The sequence below is a fragment of the Schistocerca nitens genome, chromosome 1, assembly GCF_023898315.1.
Source record: "Schistocerca nitens isolate TAMUIC-IGC-003100 chromosome 1, iqSchNite1.1, whole genome shotgun sequence".
NCBI classification, from domain to species: domain Eukaryota; kingdom Metazoa; phylum Arthropoda; class Insecta; order Orthoptera; family Acrididae; genus Schistocerca; species Schistocerca nitens.
Window position 1 is genome coordinate 252,216,820 of NC_064614.1, and position 15,907 is coordinate 252,232,726.

The 15,907-nt window shown below is 44.4% G+C and overlaps 1 protein-coding gene across 2 annotated transcripts in view; it reads left to right on the top strand.

Annotated features, from left to right (window-relative positions):
- Window positions 1–15,907, top strand: part of LOC126247339 (beta-arrestin-1) — a 553,332-nt gene that overhangs the window by 302,609 nt on the left and 234,816 nt on the right. The window lies entirely within an intron of this gene.

Below are 15,907 nucleotides of genomic sequence, written 5' to 3' on the forward strand. Positions count from 1 at the left end.
ACAGGGAAAAATTTCAATAACACGGTCCTTCTGAGAATAAGGAACAAAATAGCCATGTGGATGTATGGCCGGAAATTCTTTCCAAAGGAGGTAGACCCACTTGATGGTGGAAATGAAATATCTTTAACAGTGACTCGGGTATCAGTACCAGCCAGGTGGCCCACCAGCCTGAAGTAAGTCGATCGTGTGGAACATTCTGCACAACTGCCATTGTCCGTGTCACAACGCGTGCAGGCCTTATTACCAAGGACGTGTCTCCGCGGCGACGATGTTATCGTTGGTTCGTCGCACAGGCCACCACAGTGCTGGGATTACTGTCATCCTTCCTATTCCCAAGTGAGGAAACCTTAGCGAAGGGCAGCATCGTCAACCTTCACAACACCCATCTATGGCTGCGATGAGTCGCCACGGCGTGGTTGAATCGAATCGTCAGTACCGGCTCAGTCTCAGTGTGTGGGCGGGGATTATTGGCGGCCGCCTCGTGGGTCCAGGCATCCGTCCACAACGCCGCACAGGCGAGGCAAACCAGCACTACCTGCCGGTGACACTGTCTACCCTGCTGGAAGGCGTGTCTACGCGATCCTTTCAGAGATCATTTCCTGCAGTCCGTCTCAATTCAGGAAATGACCTTGCGTGTACCTCTGTGCGGGCAGTAATCTCGTGTCTGTCAGTACGCTAGATTTATAGTCTGTTAAGTAAGATCGTGGTCCAGTTAATCAGTAGAAAAATGTATTTGACAGCAAACGAAAACTTACACGTGCTCCATATATGAACAAAAGATAAACACTGTTACAGTTAGTTATAGGTCCAGTCACGTGCAGCGTCGATAATTGCTTGGCGTCTCCGAGGCATGCTTGAAACCGTGTTTTCCGTTTATTCACTTGGAAGAGACATACAAACGCGTCGAATTACCGTTGATAGCTGTTTCAAAGGGAATATATTTTTTCTTTGCAACTTTTTTGACGTAAGACCATACTTTTCAACAGGATTAGCATCAGGCGACTATGAAGGCGAATCAAGTACCTGCACACCTTTCTCCTTTTTCCAGTCACTGCAAAGCCTACTGCGGTGCTTCGGATTATTGTCCTCCAATAGCATCGAATCTGCATTTTTGTCGATGAACCAACGTTTAGCAGTCGGCATCAAACATCTTTGAGAAACGCAACGCGCAACCTGCAGTCATGTTTCTTCCTGTATATCTCAGTCAAGAATTCAACGTAAACTAATGCCTTATGGACATTGTAGGAAGTACAAAGGTTCCCTCTGTTGGGTTGCGAAAGAACTAAGGCGATATCTTTTACCATCTGTGTGTAATGCCGACCAAGCTCTTACTTAACAGACTGTACGTTGTTGACAGCAGAATTGTCGCACAGTCTCTGTCGTTCTTAGGCTCTCAGAATTCACTCGACCCGGCTTCGCAGGATTCCCCTTTCCGTTCCCTTAGCATATCTGTAGGGGTTACATCGATCTGCTACGACCCTAGCAGCGTTTTGTACGCAGTTGCCTTTACGGGTGCACTGCAATTGACCAGAACTCGACCAAAAAAAGCTGTCCTCCTTTAGACTTCCTTAATACAGTTCTTACGTGTACGTCCCATTTCATATCGCTTCTTAGTATTATCCCTACATATTTAAACAATGTGATGGCCTAGATGCTACTCTCATTGTGTCGTTCTCTATATCAAATTTCAGGAAATCCATAAGAAAAAACACATTCGTGACACTTTCTTATTGACCAGCGCACATAAGATATGACGCTTTATTTATTTATTTATTTATTATCGTTTAGGCCCATTAGAGAGTGCTCTTCGAAGAGGAGCGCTAGTCTTGCAAGCTTTGCAAGAGTGATTCTGTGAAGTTTGGAATGTAAGAGACGAAGTAATGGCGGAAGTATAGCTGTGAGGTCGGGTCGTGAGTCGTACTTGGGTAGGTCAGTTGGTAGGGCACTTGCCCGTGAAAGGCAAAGTTCCCGAGTTCGAGTCTCGGTCCGGCACACAGTTTCAATCTGTCAGGAAGTTTCAGCACTTACAGTTGTTGATAGGTGATCTGAACTTTGGCGATTAAAGGCGTCATCTTGATTCAGTCCCATGGTGTTCATGTCTTTCCTTACCTCCACGAACCATTTATCGGATACTTCGGGTCTTTATAGGAAAAGTAAACAGGACCTTTCTTGCAAAAATGTAATCTATTTGTCTTGTACTAAGAAATATTTTCGCTTGATACCACGGTTTCCGAGATAGTTAAGACAAAATCTAAAAAAAAGTGACCTTTAAAGGCCCGCTCACACGCACCCCCCCCCCCACCCCCCCGTCGCGTTTTTTAGTATGTTATTCATTACACTCTCCCCCCCCCCTCTACTAATGTGTAAAAAAAATCTGAGACTGCAGGAATTTTGTCTATAAATTTTGCTTCGGTTGCTGGATTACGTATTTGATTTTCATTTCAATTTCGAACATTTCTCTATTGAAAATTGTAATGCACGTTATGATGGTTGTATACCGGCTAAACGCGTCGTGGTGAGAAATGTTAGTAGAAGGTGACTGAAGCAGTAAAAATTATTTCATAAATTTGTAATACGGTCGCTGACCTCAACGAATTCCACACAACATGAATAAATCTAAGTTTTGTGCTTGTTCCTGACGTGCTTTCTCCGTCCATTGGGCGTCGGCAGACTCCCACGAATATTTGTTGCCTCGGGTGTCGCTTCATTAAAGGGCAGCGAGCTCGAAGTTTCGCTGGGAGGCCGGGGGCGGACGGAGTTGGTGTGCTGTCGACACGCCGCGACAACTCGTCGGCTGGCGCGGCGGCAGCTGTTAGCCGCTGGAGGCCAAAGCCAGCAGACACCTGGGGCCTCTGGACTTTTAAAAGTCGGGAGGATGGGCGCCGCAAACCTGTTTACTGCCTGCAGCGCAGCGCTGCGTTAATTTACTGCGCCGCCGCACAAACACTGGCGAGAGTCTTGCCGTCGGCTAAATGTATAAGCTCCCTTATCTCCTGAGGCCCTGCTCACTCGCTCTCTGGTGCAACTTCGGACGCTTGTCGTTTGCAAGATTCTAAAGCATTGTTTTTCATATACTGAAAATGTTGCGCTGGCATTATAAATATTGATATGCAAATACACTGAAGCAAAAAAAGGCAAGACCAAGAAGGAGTTGTGCGACATAAACTAAAGTTGGCAGACTTGTTTCTGCATCTGAAAGATGTCTGTTAATTTCTTGCCACTTGCAAGAGTGGCACTAGTAGCGCCACTACGAGGATTCAAATAGTGTTTGCTTAAAATACAGGCTGTAACGGTCGTGATCGTTAGTTACCTTTGAGATTGGACGTGGTGAGTGAATATTCATCAAGAATGCTTTCAAGGTGACAGAAACACCATTATCACACTTCGCTGAGTTTGCACGAGGTCGTGTAGTAGGGCTACGAGAAGGCGTATGTTCCTTCTGCGTTACTGCAGAAAATCCTGGCAGGAGTGTAGCCACTGTACTCAAGAATATGTACGTTCGCAAGACCGGGCTCTGGATTGTCACGTGGCATTAACGAGAGGGAAGACCGTGTTCGGCGTATAGCTCTGGCGCATCGTGCTGCATCTGCAGGATCGATTTGAGCAACAGTTTGCACCACAGTGACATATCAAACTGTTACAAATTGGATATATCAAGAACAGCTTCGAGCCAGACGCCCTATAGTGTGCATTGCGCTGACCCCAAACCATTGCCGATTGCGACTTCAGTGGTGTCAAGCGAGAGCTCATGGGAGGACAAGGCGAAGGTCTGTTGTGTTTTCAGTTGAAAGCTGGGTCTCTGTGTCAGTGGTGCCCGTGTGCTGGTTAGGAGCAGGCTAATTGAAAGCCTGCACCCAACCTGTCTCCGTGCTGGACACACTGCACCTAATCCCAGAGTGATCATCTGGGGGTGCGATTTCGTAGGAACACTCCCGTGGTTAGTCCTAGCGCCAGGACTGGAAATTTGTACGTCAGTGTGGTAATACGACCTGTTGTGCCGTCATTCGTGAAAAAATTACGGGAAGTGTTTTCTAACAGGATAACGCTCGTCCACTTATTGCTGCTGTAACCCAGCAGGCTCTACAGTGTGTACACATGTTGCCTTGGCCTGTTCGATGACCAGGTCTGTCTCCAATCGAGCACATCAAACGATAACTCCAGCGTCCGTCTCAACTAACATTAACCGTCCGCTGTATTGACCGACCAAGTGCAACAGGCATGGAGCTCCATCCCACAAACTGACATCCGGCACCTGTACAGCACAATGCATGCACGTTTGCTTGGTTGCATTCAACAGTTAACTTAAGATCTTGCAATATTTATCATTTAAATATGTTGCGTAGACAATCGTTTTCTCTAAATTTCATTCCTGTACATTATTACTTGGTGCTCCGACTTTTTTCCGTCAGTGTAGATACTTAGGTAATTTAATATAGATAGTCCAAAATATCGTACGTACGTTTAACTGAGCAACGAATATCCTACATGGCTCTAAGTACAGTTTCGGTACTCGCAAGCTTCCTTCGCTGCATTCACTGCGTGCCCCTACAATTCGTTACCGTCGGTAGATTCCGATAGACGGAACCGTTTAGTTACTGGCGTGTCTTCTTCCCCAAATGCAGTTCGTGCCAACTCGGTAGGTATCGAATTCCTCCAGTGCCTTATTCTCAGCAGGCCAAGTCGGTAGTGTCACAGAGTACCGCCTACATTATATCGCCCGCCATGTTTCTTTCCCGCATGCAGTTCGTGTGCGGCTGCCGAGTCGGCAGTATTTGTTAGACTCCAATTCCTTCCTACCAAGCACGATTCACATGCTTCGTTCTGTCATGCACTACGGCTTTCGCCGTGCGGCAGACCGACTTTTCGTGACCTACGACCTTAAATCGCGGTTTGCACATGCTGCAGGAAGCGGTTGGAACACAGCAACTGTGTAGTACTAGGCTAGTAGGAGTCAGTGTCCTGAAAATTCAAAGGATACGCCCGAGCAATAGGTGCCGTCATGACTTGTACGGTAACTACGTGTCGTCGGTAAATTAGTTCCACCTACATATGTTTCTTTCAAAGTGCTCAGTTTTAATGGTAAAGTTAAATCGGTACGCATACAAACCTGATTTTCCCTGGGGATCATATCTCGTGTTCTGTTCGTGATGGAAAGGTAGGGTCAATTGTTTTGGATAGCCCTTGGGCTAGGGACCCTCTGTATACCCAACAGGAGGACCGTTTTAGTGTCACTGTTCTACAGTACAGGGTCAAAGTGTGAATATTACCCACTTCTTCCTGCTTAGGCGAGTGTAGCAAATCGGTTGTTCTTCTTGCATTTGATGCGGCCGACGGCAGAGTTTAAAGGGCTCTTGGAGGCATCGTTAATTCATGGGTGTTTCCTTAGAAAACCTGAAAAAAGCGTTTTTCACCATTTTTTTCGTACCAAAGCCGAGCATCGGATTGCACGACAGCTATGCACAGCAGATGGCTGAAAGTATTACTATATATTCCTAAGGTCCTGCTCTCTTCCAACACCTTTTTTGTGCCCGTGAATTCCGATGTTAGGTGTAGAATTAGTTTTGCATTATTTCAGTTTCAGGTAGGTAAACTATCAAATTCTACTAACCTATAAAATTCTTTTCATGTAAGTGACATGCCCTGCTGTGGCAAGGAAAAGAACAGCGGAAAAATGCTCCTATCGGAGCACAAAAAGGCCGATATACTCCTGTTTAAAAAACTCGCTGAAAATTTGAGTAGCAGCTGCCTCATTCTACCTTCATTAGCACCTTTAATAAAAAAAATCCCAAAAAATTTGGTGTGCGAACATATTTGCGCTTTTTTATGCTGAGAGCGAAGGAGACAGTGGAACTGGGAAAGAGGCGGAAAAGTGATAAATACTGGACGGGGCGATATTAGACAGTGATTCTTAGTAAGAGCGATAGTGACAGTGGCAGCGAGAGAGAAAGAGGAGGACACAGTGGCAGTGGTAAGTAGTCGTCAGTGACAGAACAGTGCTAAGGAAAGAGTGAAGGAGACACTGCTAGTGGGAGAACAATAAAGAGAACGAGAAAGTTGAAGTGGTTTAGAGCCAGTGATAAAAAGAGACAACAAGGAAGACAGAGGGATAGTGACAGTGAGAAAAGTCAGCAACAGCAGGAGTGAATGATATAGCAGCAGTAAGAGAGAGCAAGAGGGAAGACAGTGACAAAGAGAGGAGACAGTAGTAATAGAACGAAGGAGACTGTCTCTGTGAGGCAGAGACACAAAGATGTAATGACAAAATGAGTTGGAATGAATGAGTAAGCGAGAACGGCCAAATGGGAGTGGATGGGTATGAGCGCCTTACAGTGATAGCCTAGTGGGTGTGAATGAGCTACAGTTACGGGAGCTCGTGGGAGTGAGAGGTGAGCTGCATATTAAAAGGAGCGCGAATATGTTCGCATGCCAAAACTTTGGGGAAAATTTTGAAAGGTACTAAGGAAGGTAGAGTGAGACAACTGGTGCCCCATTTCGCAGTCAGTCTTTTAAACTGAAGTATATTTGCTTTTTTGTGCTCCGATAGAAGCATTTTTGTACTTTCCTGATATGAGCTGATTGGTTATTAGATATGTTTTACGACGGCTTGGTATATTACTCGCAGGAGTTCACGTTAAGGATAGTCTAGAACATTTTCTCATTGCGTAGTGCAGTTATCGTGCAGCGGAAAAGAAGCAGAGGTGCGCTTTCTCCTTCCAAAAGACCCAAAAAATAGATGAAAATGTGATTCGTGTCAAGAAACATAGTCAGTGAAGGGTCCACTGGAAAAAGAATTATACGTAATGGCATTGTGTAAGCTTTTCTCCAAAATTAAAACTAGTAAATTAATCGCCAGCTGAACAAAAGTTATTTAACTTTACTTGGTTCAAAAGATGAGTGTCATCTTAAAAAGTGTGATATAGACTTAAATCACAGGTAATTGGAGGTCAAACTAGGATCAGGCTATAGAGACGTCCTTCGTTAAAGAGAAATAAACAGTCACACATTGCAAAAAGTACCAACCAATAGACAGATCAGGTATCGACCTGTCTGGCTCACAAACCACGAAAATAGACTCAAGCAAAGTTCCTTCCGCAGCTCCATGGAAATGCTCGTTTCCTCCCTTCCACATAATGCTAATCCTGTTGTTCTGTCCGTGGTATATATAAATAAAAACGTAAACGTCCAGGAACGTGATACAAGGAAAAAAAAATGAAGTTCCACGTCCAATCAGTAAGTGACAGAACAGTGCTAAGGAAAGAGTGGAGGAGACACCGCCAGTGTGAGAACAATAAAGAGAACGAGAAAGTGGAAGTTTTAAAACCTACATTGCAAATGGCACGATGCAAATTTATATTAGGCCTTCCGCATAACGTAAAAATTATTTCATCATTCTCGTTTTGAACAAAACTCTAAGGTCACTCTTTATGGATCACTGCTTCTATTCAAAGGCATACATTTTAGTACATGTGAAAGAAGACTTGAAACGAGAAGGTGCAAAATACACAAGTAGTGCAGACACTCTTGTAGATAAAACAGCGCTCTTCTATATACATAAAGTCAAATACGAGCATACTTCGAGTAAATTAACAAGAAACTCCTAAAATCCTTTCAGAAAACGCTAAGGCGAATAAAAAAAATTGTATCACAAAACGAACCAACTACATTTGTCTTCGCAACACCGCGCCTCTATCTGCTACACAACAGCTGTTGGCTTCAACGGTCGTTGTGTCATTAACTGACAATTTTAACAGATCACACCAACAAGGACTCGTATTTGTTATATGCACCGTTGCCTTGAAACGGCATACTTTCATTACACGCAAGTCATAATACCAAAGCAACTAAATACGAAATTTATTACCACTAATGTTTCCAGTCATTTTATTACAACAAATCGTCTGAAAACGAAATTTTTTCGAGAGATCTCAAGCGCAGGTGATCTGAAACAGAATGTGTTCATAGGACTACCGTTGTAATACAAAGCCCGCCGAAAATGTGCTTCATCTAAACACGATGAAAACCAATAAGGCGTCTCCCAAGCAGTGTGCTTCTGATGTACAACGCGATTTTGCACCTCAATGACGACGTTCCTTTCCACGAAGCAAAAAATCGGATGTGTCCATTTGTTGTTTCTAGTTGCAGAATCCTCTGAAACATTAAATTCCACGTCGTGCCGTAGCAAGACTCGACCAGCTCCTCGCGCAAGGCGGCTCGTCTGGTGGGCCTTGATCCTCCGTTTGTCTCGAAGGATCGGCTTTATTTAGATCCGTGCCTTCTGTCTAATAACTGGGAATGTGCCTTTATCATGAAAGGGTCAGTCGTATTACTTGTTCTATAGTTGGTTGGGTGATTTGCGGAATATGAACGATTCTGGCTTTCGTTACTTTAGGATCAGGTTGATTTGTTTCTGTGATTCGCATGAGGGTGTAGGGCAGTAATGATGTTGGGTTGACAATTTTTTGTAGCTTGGTCTGAATGGTCCGGAGGATTTTGTGATTTTGTCAGTGTTTAGATTTGCATACAGTTCCTGTTTGGTTGGTACTGAATAGCATCCGTGGCAATTCTGATAAATCTGTTTCGGAATCGCCGAACCTTGGTGGTGATAACGTCAGAGGCCATCGACCATATCTCGGAACCGTATGTAATCACTGGTAGAATGGTTTCGAAAAGTCTGTTTTTGTGTGCTGATGTTTAACCTATTTCCATTTATTAGAAGATGGTCTAAAAATTATGTCTGACCCTATATTGCTAATGTCATGACGTGATCTTTACATATTAGGCTCTTGTCTGGTTTGATGTGTTGTAATAGAGGTCCGCTTATTTGCCGATATTACCTAATAGGAATTACAGTGGAAACTATCAATCGTTTTTAGTCCCTGGCTTCCCACTTCTGCCAGCCAGCCAAAATGGAGTTGAATGAAGATCCGGAAAAGCTGCTACAACAAGTAGGACTAAAGTACACCATATTAGACGTGAACGTGTCACTGATCCAATAGTACATACAGCACCCTGATGAAAGTCACTTCAAACAGTGACCAAAGCGTTGGTAACAGGAAGATGCAGTCACATACCCGGAAATGTTTGAGACGACAGCGGAAGCCTACGCTCGCGCTTAAGTTCTAGACACTATCGCTATGCCGAGCGTACCTGCCATATAGGATTCTTTCACGGCTTTCCTTAAGTATGCACAAAATCATTTTGTATCACAGCTATAACTACGGATTTTTCTTCTCCCCTTCGTTAAAATCACAAAACAACGATAATGTCTTGATGCGACGCTGAACTGCCAGAGAAGTATGTGTAGCTAGTTAGGCACGTGGCACAAACACTTTTCTGTAATAAATAAATCATAAATACGTTAACACGTCGGTATGACTGCTCATCCTTAGAGGCTTAACACGACTCAGCTACAGGGCGTCCAGGAAATCAGAGACAGACATTGGTTTAGATTAGTTCAAGTGGACTCTGTCTCAACGGTGCATACGCCACCGAGGAGATAGTTCTAGGATTTAATTTGTGGTAAGCTCCTATGAGACCAAACTGCTGAGGTCATGGGTCCTTAGGCTTACACACTACTTAACCTAACTTAACCAGGACCACACACACACACACACACACACACACACACACACACACACACACACACACACACACACCCTCTCATGCCCGAGGGAGGAGTCGAACCTCCAACGGGGGAATCGCACGGCTACCGCGCGCGACATAGTTTTAGGACCATTAGTCCATACATACTTGAATATTTCACGTCTCATTTCGATAACTTTTGTGCTGTTGGATAGTAAAAGGGAGTCATTATACTTACCTTCTAACGAAGTTTAAAGCAAATAGAGGCAAAAGAAGCGGCAATTTACTTGCTTGGTGGTCGACTTGTTAATTGTTGGCTGCTAATGAAATCTACTACAGCTGTTAGATAACACCTGGCCGATCTTAGACACCACAACCATCGATCCCTTCAACAAACGATCACAATTACCCTACACTCAAACCTTAGCAGTGAAATTACTTCCATGGATGAAGGCGTAGCACACGACTTTCCAGCGACTTGCTCTCGTACTAGTCTTTTCATCTAGTGACAACAACTATTAAAGTGGCTTTAAAGGTCGTAGGCAATCCTTTGTGAAATTCACTTTGAAGTTTTCTCTTCGTGCTTCTGTGCACACTGAAGATACATCACACAAGACCATTCAGAGACAGAGCAGTGGGCACTTCAGCAGCAGCAACAGCTGCTCTCCAGGGAAATGAGATGGCGGCGTTTTGCAGTGCGCTTCATACAAACAAAGGCAACCCTCAGCTGAAGACGTAATTGCCGTCTGTCCGTGAGCGCCCGTCCAATTCGGTTGGAAAATCCCCCGCGCTTAGTGCACTTGTGTAGGAGAGTTGCAGAGGGCAGGGGAGCGTCCTGTGAGCCACGAAAAACGGAAGATGAGGTACTCTGGTATATGTCTGCTTTTGAACTGAACAACAGACAAAAGCAAACGAGGGAGAGGGAGCATGGGAAGGGGGGGGGGCGCAACACTAATAATGAGATCATATTTTTTTAGTCGTTACACATTTTGGCACAGATTTGTTTTCACTTCGCGTGAGTACGAACTTACGTGCAAAATATCAGAGTAGGAAGCTCGGAAATCTCAGCGCTGCGTACTGTTCACGGTTATTTTGCCTTATAATGTATACAGTTAAGATCACTTAAAGTATAGCGGGTATACACTCTGACACCACGAAGGAATTGTTTGAGTGGGACGGAAATCGCTAGGTGTGAAATGAAATGATCGTACGGCATTGTTGGCCGGGAGACCCCATGCGGGTTGTTCGGCCGTCGAAAAATGAAATGATCGTAACTAGGTGTTAGGTACGTGTATGGACAAACAAATCAATAAAATTTCAGTAAAATTGGATGAATTATTCAAGTGAAAGAGCTTCACAAGTTGAGCAAGTCAATAACGCTTTGATCCACCTGTGGCCCTCACGCTAGCAGATATTCGGCTCAGCATTGATTCATAGTCGTCCAAACAGCGTGGAATTTTGACGATCCAACATGCCAATTGGCAGTTGGTTAGAATTTGGCACGATATCCCTCTGGAACACATCAAACAGCTCTCTCAATCGATGTCAATGGCCAGAGGTGGATTATCGCGTTATTGAGTTACTCAATTTGTGATTCTCTTGAATAAATCGTCCGATTTTTCTGAAATCGTAATCATTTATTCGTCAGTAAAAGTACATCGCATCTGCCGATTTTCGTCCCATTCGGATAATTCCTTAGCGGTGGGTAGTTAGACTTTGTTTTAGAGTGTGTTACTGAATCCAGAAAGTTGGCAATAATTAAAGTATGTCACATAATGATACCCTAAGAGAAATGGAAAGTTGAGTACATAACAGAAGGAAATTAAGAGGAAATTACTTGAACGATTGAAAGTGGAAATATTTTTAATAAGTTTTAATAGAAACTTTCTGGCAAATTTATAACTACACTGCTGGCCACCGTATATGCAACACCAAGAAAGACAAGAGGTAGCACAACAAAATTTATTTTGTAGATAACATGTTGACCAAGTATCAAATGATTACGTTTACAGACGTCTGTGACATGTGGTTCCTGCCAGAATCAGTAACCAGAGTAGCCTCCATTGTTGGAGATCACCGCTGCCACATGTCTCGGCATTGAGTCAAAGAGACGTTGGCTGTGTTCCTGGGGTACAACAGCCAAAGCAGCTTCCACACGTTGCCAAAGATCATCTGGTGTGGCAGCTGGGGATGTAATCTGGGTCACTCGTTGAGCAACCATGGACCACATGTTTTCTATCGGCGAAAGATCCGGAGAGCGAGCCGGCCAGGGAAGCAATTCAATCTGGTTATTGACGAAGAACCCTTGGACAATGCGTGCCACGTGTGGTCGCGCATTATCCTGTTGAAGTATGGCTGTGGCCGAGCCCTGAAGGTAAGGAAGGACAACTGGCTCCAGCACCTCGGATATGTAGCGCCGGCTATTTAAAGTACCGGCAATGCGTACTAGAGGCGTGCGAGAGTAATATCCAATAACGCCCCATACCATAATACCCGGTGCAAGACCAGTGTGGCGGTGCATAATGCAGCTGTCCAGCATCCTCTCTCCACGGTGTCTCCACACTCGAATCCGACCATCGTGGTGCTGCAGACAGAAGCGTGCCTCGTCAGTAAAGACAACGTCATTCCATTCTGCCGTCCACATCCGTCTGTCATCACACCATTGGCGACGGAGACGTCTGTGGTTCTGCGTCAATGGTAGACGAAGCAATGGACGCCTTGCGGACAGACCACTCTGCTGTAAACGGCGTCGAATGGTACGCGCAGACACTGGATGATGCGTTACAGACGCAATGTGCTGTGCTATGGTTCGGGATGTCACTGAGCGATCCGTCACTGCCATGCGCACAATTTGCCTATCAGCACGTGCAGTGGTGCACCGAGGTGAATGCGATCGACCACGTCGGTCCGTCGTACCCTCCTGCGTCCAACGGTCACATATCCGCATTACAGTTGTTTGGTTTCGTCCAACACGACTAGCGATTTCTCTGTATGATAATCCACAATCTCGGTAAGCCACTATCCTTGCTCTGTCGAACTCGGATACTTGATCAAACGATGTTCGCTGTTGTCTACGAGGCATAACTGATCGTCTTGTGAAACAACCACAAGGTAAACACACGTGCCGAACGTACACTCGTCGAAATCGCCAAGCCTTAAATGGCGCTATGAGGTGGCGCCACAAGCGCGCGTGATGTGCGTCTGCGCTGAAATTCTAATCAGTTGCATATCTCATCGCTGCAAACCCATGGTGTAAATTTCACTTGATTCGGATGCTTCCTTCAGGGTGTTGCATTTACGGTGGCCAGCAGTGTACTTGCCGGGCCAGGTCTCGAACCTGGAACCATCGTTTCAACGAGCAGTGTCCTTACCGACTGAGCTATGCACAGTGACACATGACCATCCTACACAGCTCCACTTGTGCCTTTACTTTCCTCCTACGTGTAAAGACAATGAAAGAAAACTCCAGCTTCGAGTCTCGGCACGACACACAGTTTTAATTTCTCATAAAGTTTCAGTGCACCGCGCACTCCGCTAGACAATGAAAATAGTCATTCTGTGGAGAGCGGTATCACATTTACCATAATGTATTTATAGAGTATGTTTCATTAGCATAAAACCTCAATATATTTACATCACCTGTAATTGTTATCTACAGTCAGTCTGGTTTGATGTAGCCCTCCGCGCTAGCATATACTGAGCAAGCCAGTTCATCTGAGAATAACTACTACAACCTACGTCCATTTGAACCTGGTTACAATGATCATCTCTTGGTCCCCCTCTGCAGTTGTTACGCTCCAGAATGTGCGCTGTCCGCTGATCCTTCTTTTTAGTCAAGTTTATTTGCCATAAATTTCCTCTTCTGAATTAGATTCAGTACCACCTCATCATTTACGCGGCCCACGCATATAATATTCAGCATTTCTTTTATAGCACCATACTTCAAAAGCTTTGTAGCGGCTCCTTTCGAATTCCCCAATGCCTAACTAATTAACTAGATTGAGGTACAGAGTGTTACTGCCGTGACACATTGCTGGGTCGGACATACTAACTGCGCAAGTTGTACCTCACAAATTGTTGCATGTGGAGGGCTACGTTGAGCAACTCGTAAAGAGAAGGCCCAGCACACCTTCAAGTTCCTTAAGAGGAGGTTGGCTTACCTCGTGTCGTTTCAAGCTGTCGCGATGTCCCCATTGTTCTTGCCCGCCGGTCGTGGGCCCGAATATGCATGCAATCGGCTGTCGATGATGGAGTGGCAAGTGGGGAAAGTCTCAACACTAACTGAATGATAGTCTAGAAATAGGATACCACCTAATTTTACTAAAAATAAGGGAAAATCAGGCTTTAGAGCCAATGTAAAGGTAATACTTGAATCGAGGTTAGCGGAGCCTAATCTTCACTTATTATCGATCACTGTTGCAAATTTTTAAAAGAATCTCTGCACGACTTTAACGATCGCACAAGATCGCACAGAAAAGTACTCTGAGGCCTAATAATATCTTCATTTAAGTTTAATTACACAAAATGTGCAGTCGTAGTAAATGCATAGTGTCGGCCTGAATACTAGTCTAAGGCTGAGTAGAGAGTTAACTTTTAGTGTATCGCGCGTGCATACGCAGAGCGCGTTTCCGACTGGCCGGCTTCTTCAGCCACTGACTGACAACATTATATAAAACTCTAATGAAAACTTGAGCTTGATTTTGAAGTTACTGACATCACGTTTAGGTAGCTGCAATTTTGGATGATGTCAACAGTCTAGTGGGAGTCGTATTTAAACAGTTAATATTAATAAACGAAGTTACACGTTTGCCGCAAAGCCTCGCAATGTTCCTCACAACTTCCTCTTTGCGCTCCAGTACGACTAAACTCACCCTACAGTTCTCACGCTCCTTGATCGTCTACTGTTTTATGGGACAGGGAGTGCTACCACTCGTAACTGCCTGCTGACTTTACAGCGGCGTGAACCTTACTATACTGTACGATGAAACCTAGTTTAAAAATGGTGGGCGCTTGGGGGCATAAATGGCACAGCTTCTTTTCTTGTCTGAACTGCTTATCCTCTACGGTTTACTTCCCAACGAGAGTTAACTCAAGGCGAATAAATGCAGAAAAGACTTCCCCAACACTTAAATTACGTGTCACCAAATTCCTCTTTTTCAGGAGTAATTACCTTACTTTAGCCGGTCCGTGTTTTGCCCTCACTACTTCGATCATTAGTTATTCTGTTGCCCAAACTTCTCTGCTACTTCACATTTAGTGTCTCATTTCCTAATGTACCCCCGCCCCACCAGGATATCTGATTTGAGTACATTAATGAAATGTATTTTTTCTGACGTATATTGTGTAATGTTTTCAAGACACTATCCATTTATCCACTCCTTTGGCCGTATCGATACGAAAATTCGTATAAATGGAGCTTGCAATTTAAGCACGTTTACACACCCATGGACTCAACATCTAAACAGGTTTGTTACAAACTGCCGAAATTCATTGTAACGTATGAGGTACCAAGTCTTACGTAAAGAACTTCATAAGAACACTGCGAGCAAACGGTGGAGATCACTGATTAGACAGATAACACCGGAAACCTTTGTCCAGTGAGAGACCAAATCGTCATATTTCATAGTACTAATGTACGGTGCAAATACAGGGTTATTACAAATGACTGAAGCGATTTCACAGCTCTACAATAACTTTATTATTTGAGATATTTTCATAATGCTTTGCACACACATACAAAACCTCAAAAAGTTTTTTCAGGTATTAACAAATGTTCGATATATGCCCCTTTAGTGATTCGGCAGACATCAAGCCGATAATCAAGTTCCTCCCACACTCGGCAAAGCATGTCCCCATCAATGAGTTCGAAAGCATCGTTGATGCGAGCTCGCAGTTCTGGCACGTTTCTTGGTAGAGGAGGTTTAAACACTGAATCTTTCACATAACCCCACAGAAAGAAATCGCATGGGGTTAAGTCGGGAGAGCGTGGAGGCCATGACATGAATTGCTGATCATGATCTCCACCACGACCGATCCATCCGTTTTCCAACCTCCTGTTTAAGAAATGCCGAACATCATGATGGAAGTGCGGTGGAGCACCACCCTGTTGAAAGATGAAGTCGACGCTGTCGGTCTACAGCATGTCCAGGTACACGTGTCCTGTAATGTTTTTTCGCAGAAGAAAAAGGGGCCGTAAACTTTAAACCGTGAGATTGCACAAAACACGTTAACTTTTGGTGAATTGCGAATTTGCTGCACGAATTCGTGAGGATTCTCTACCGCCCAGATTCGCACATTGTCTGTTCACTTCACCATTAAGAAAAAA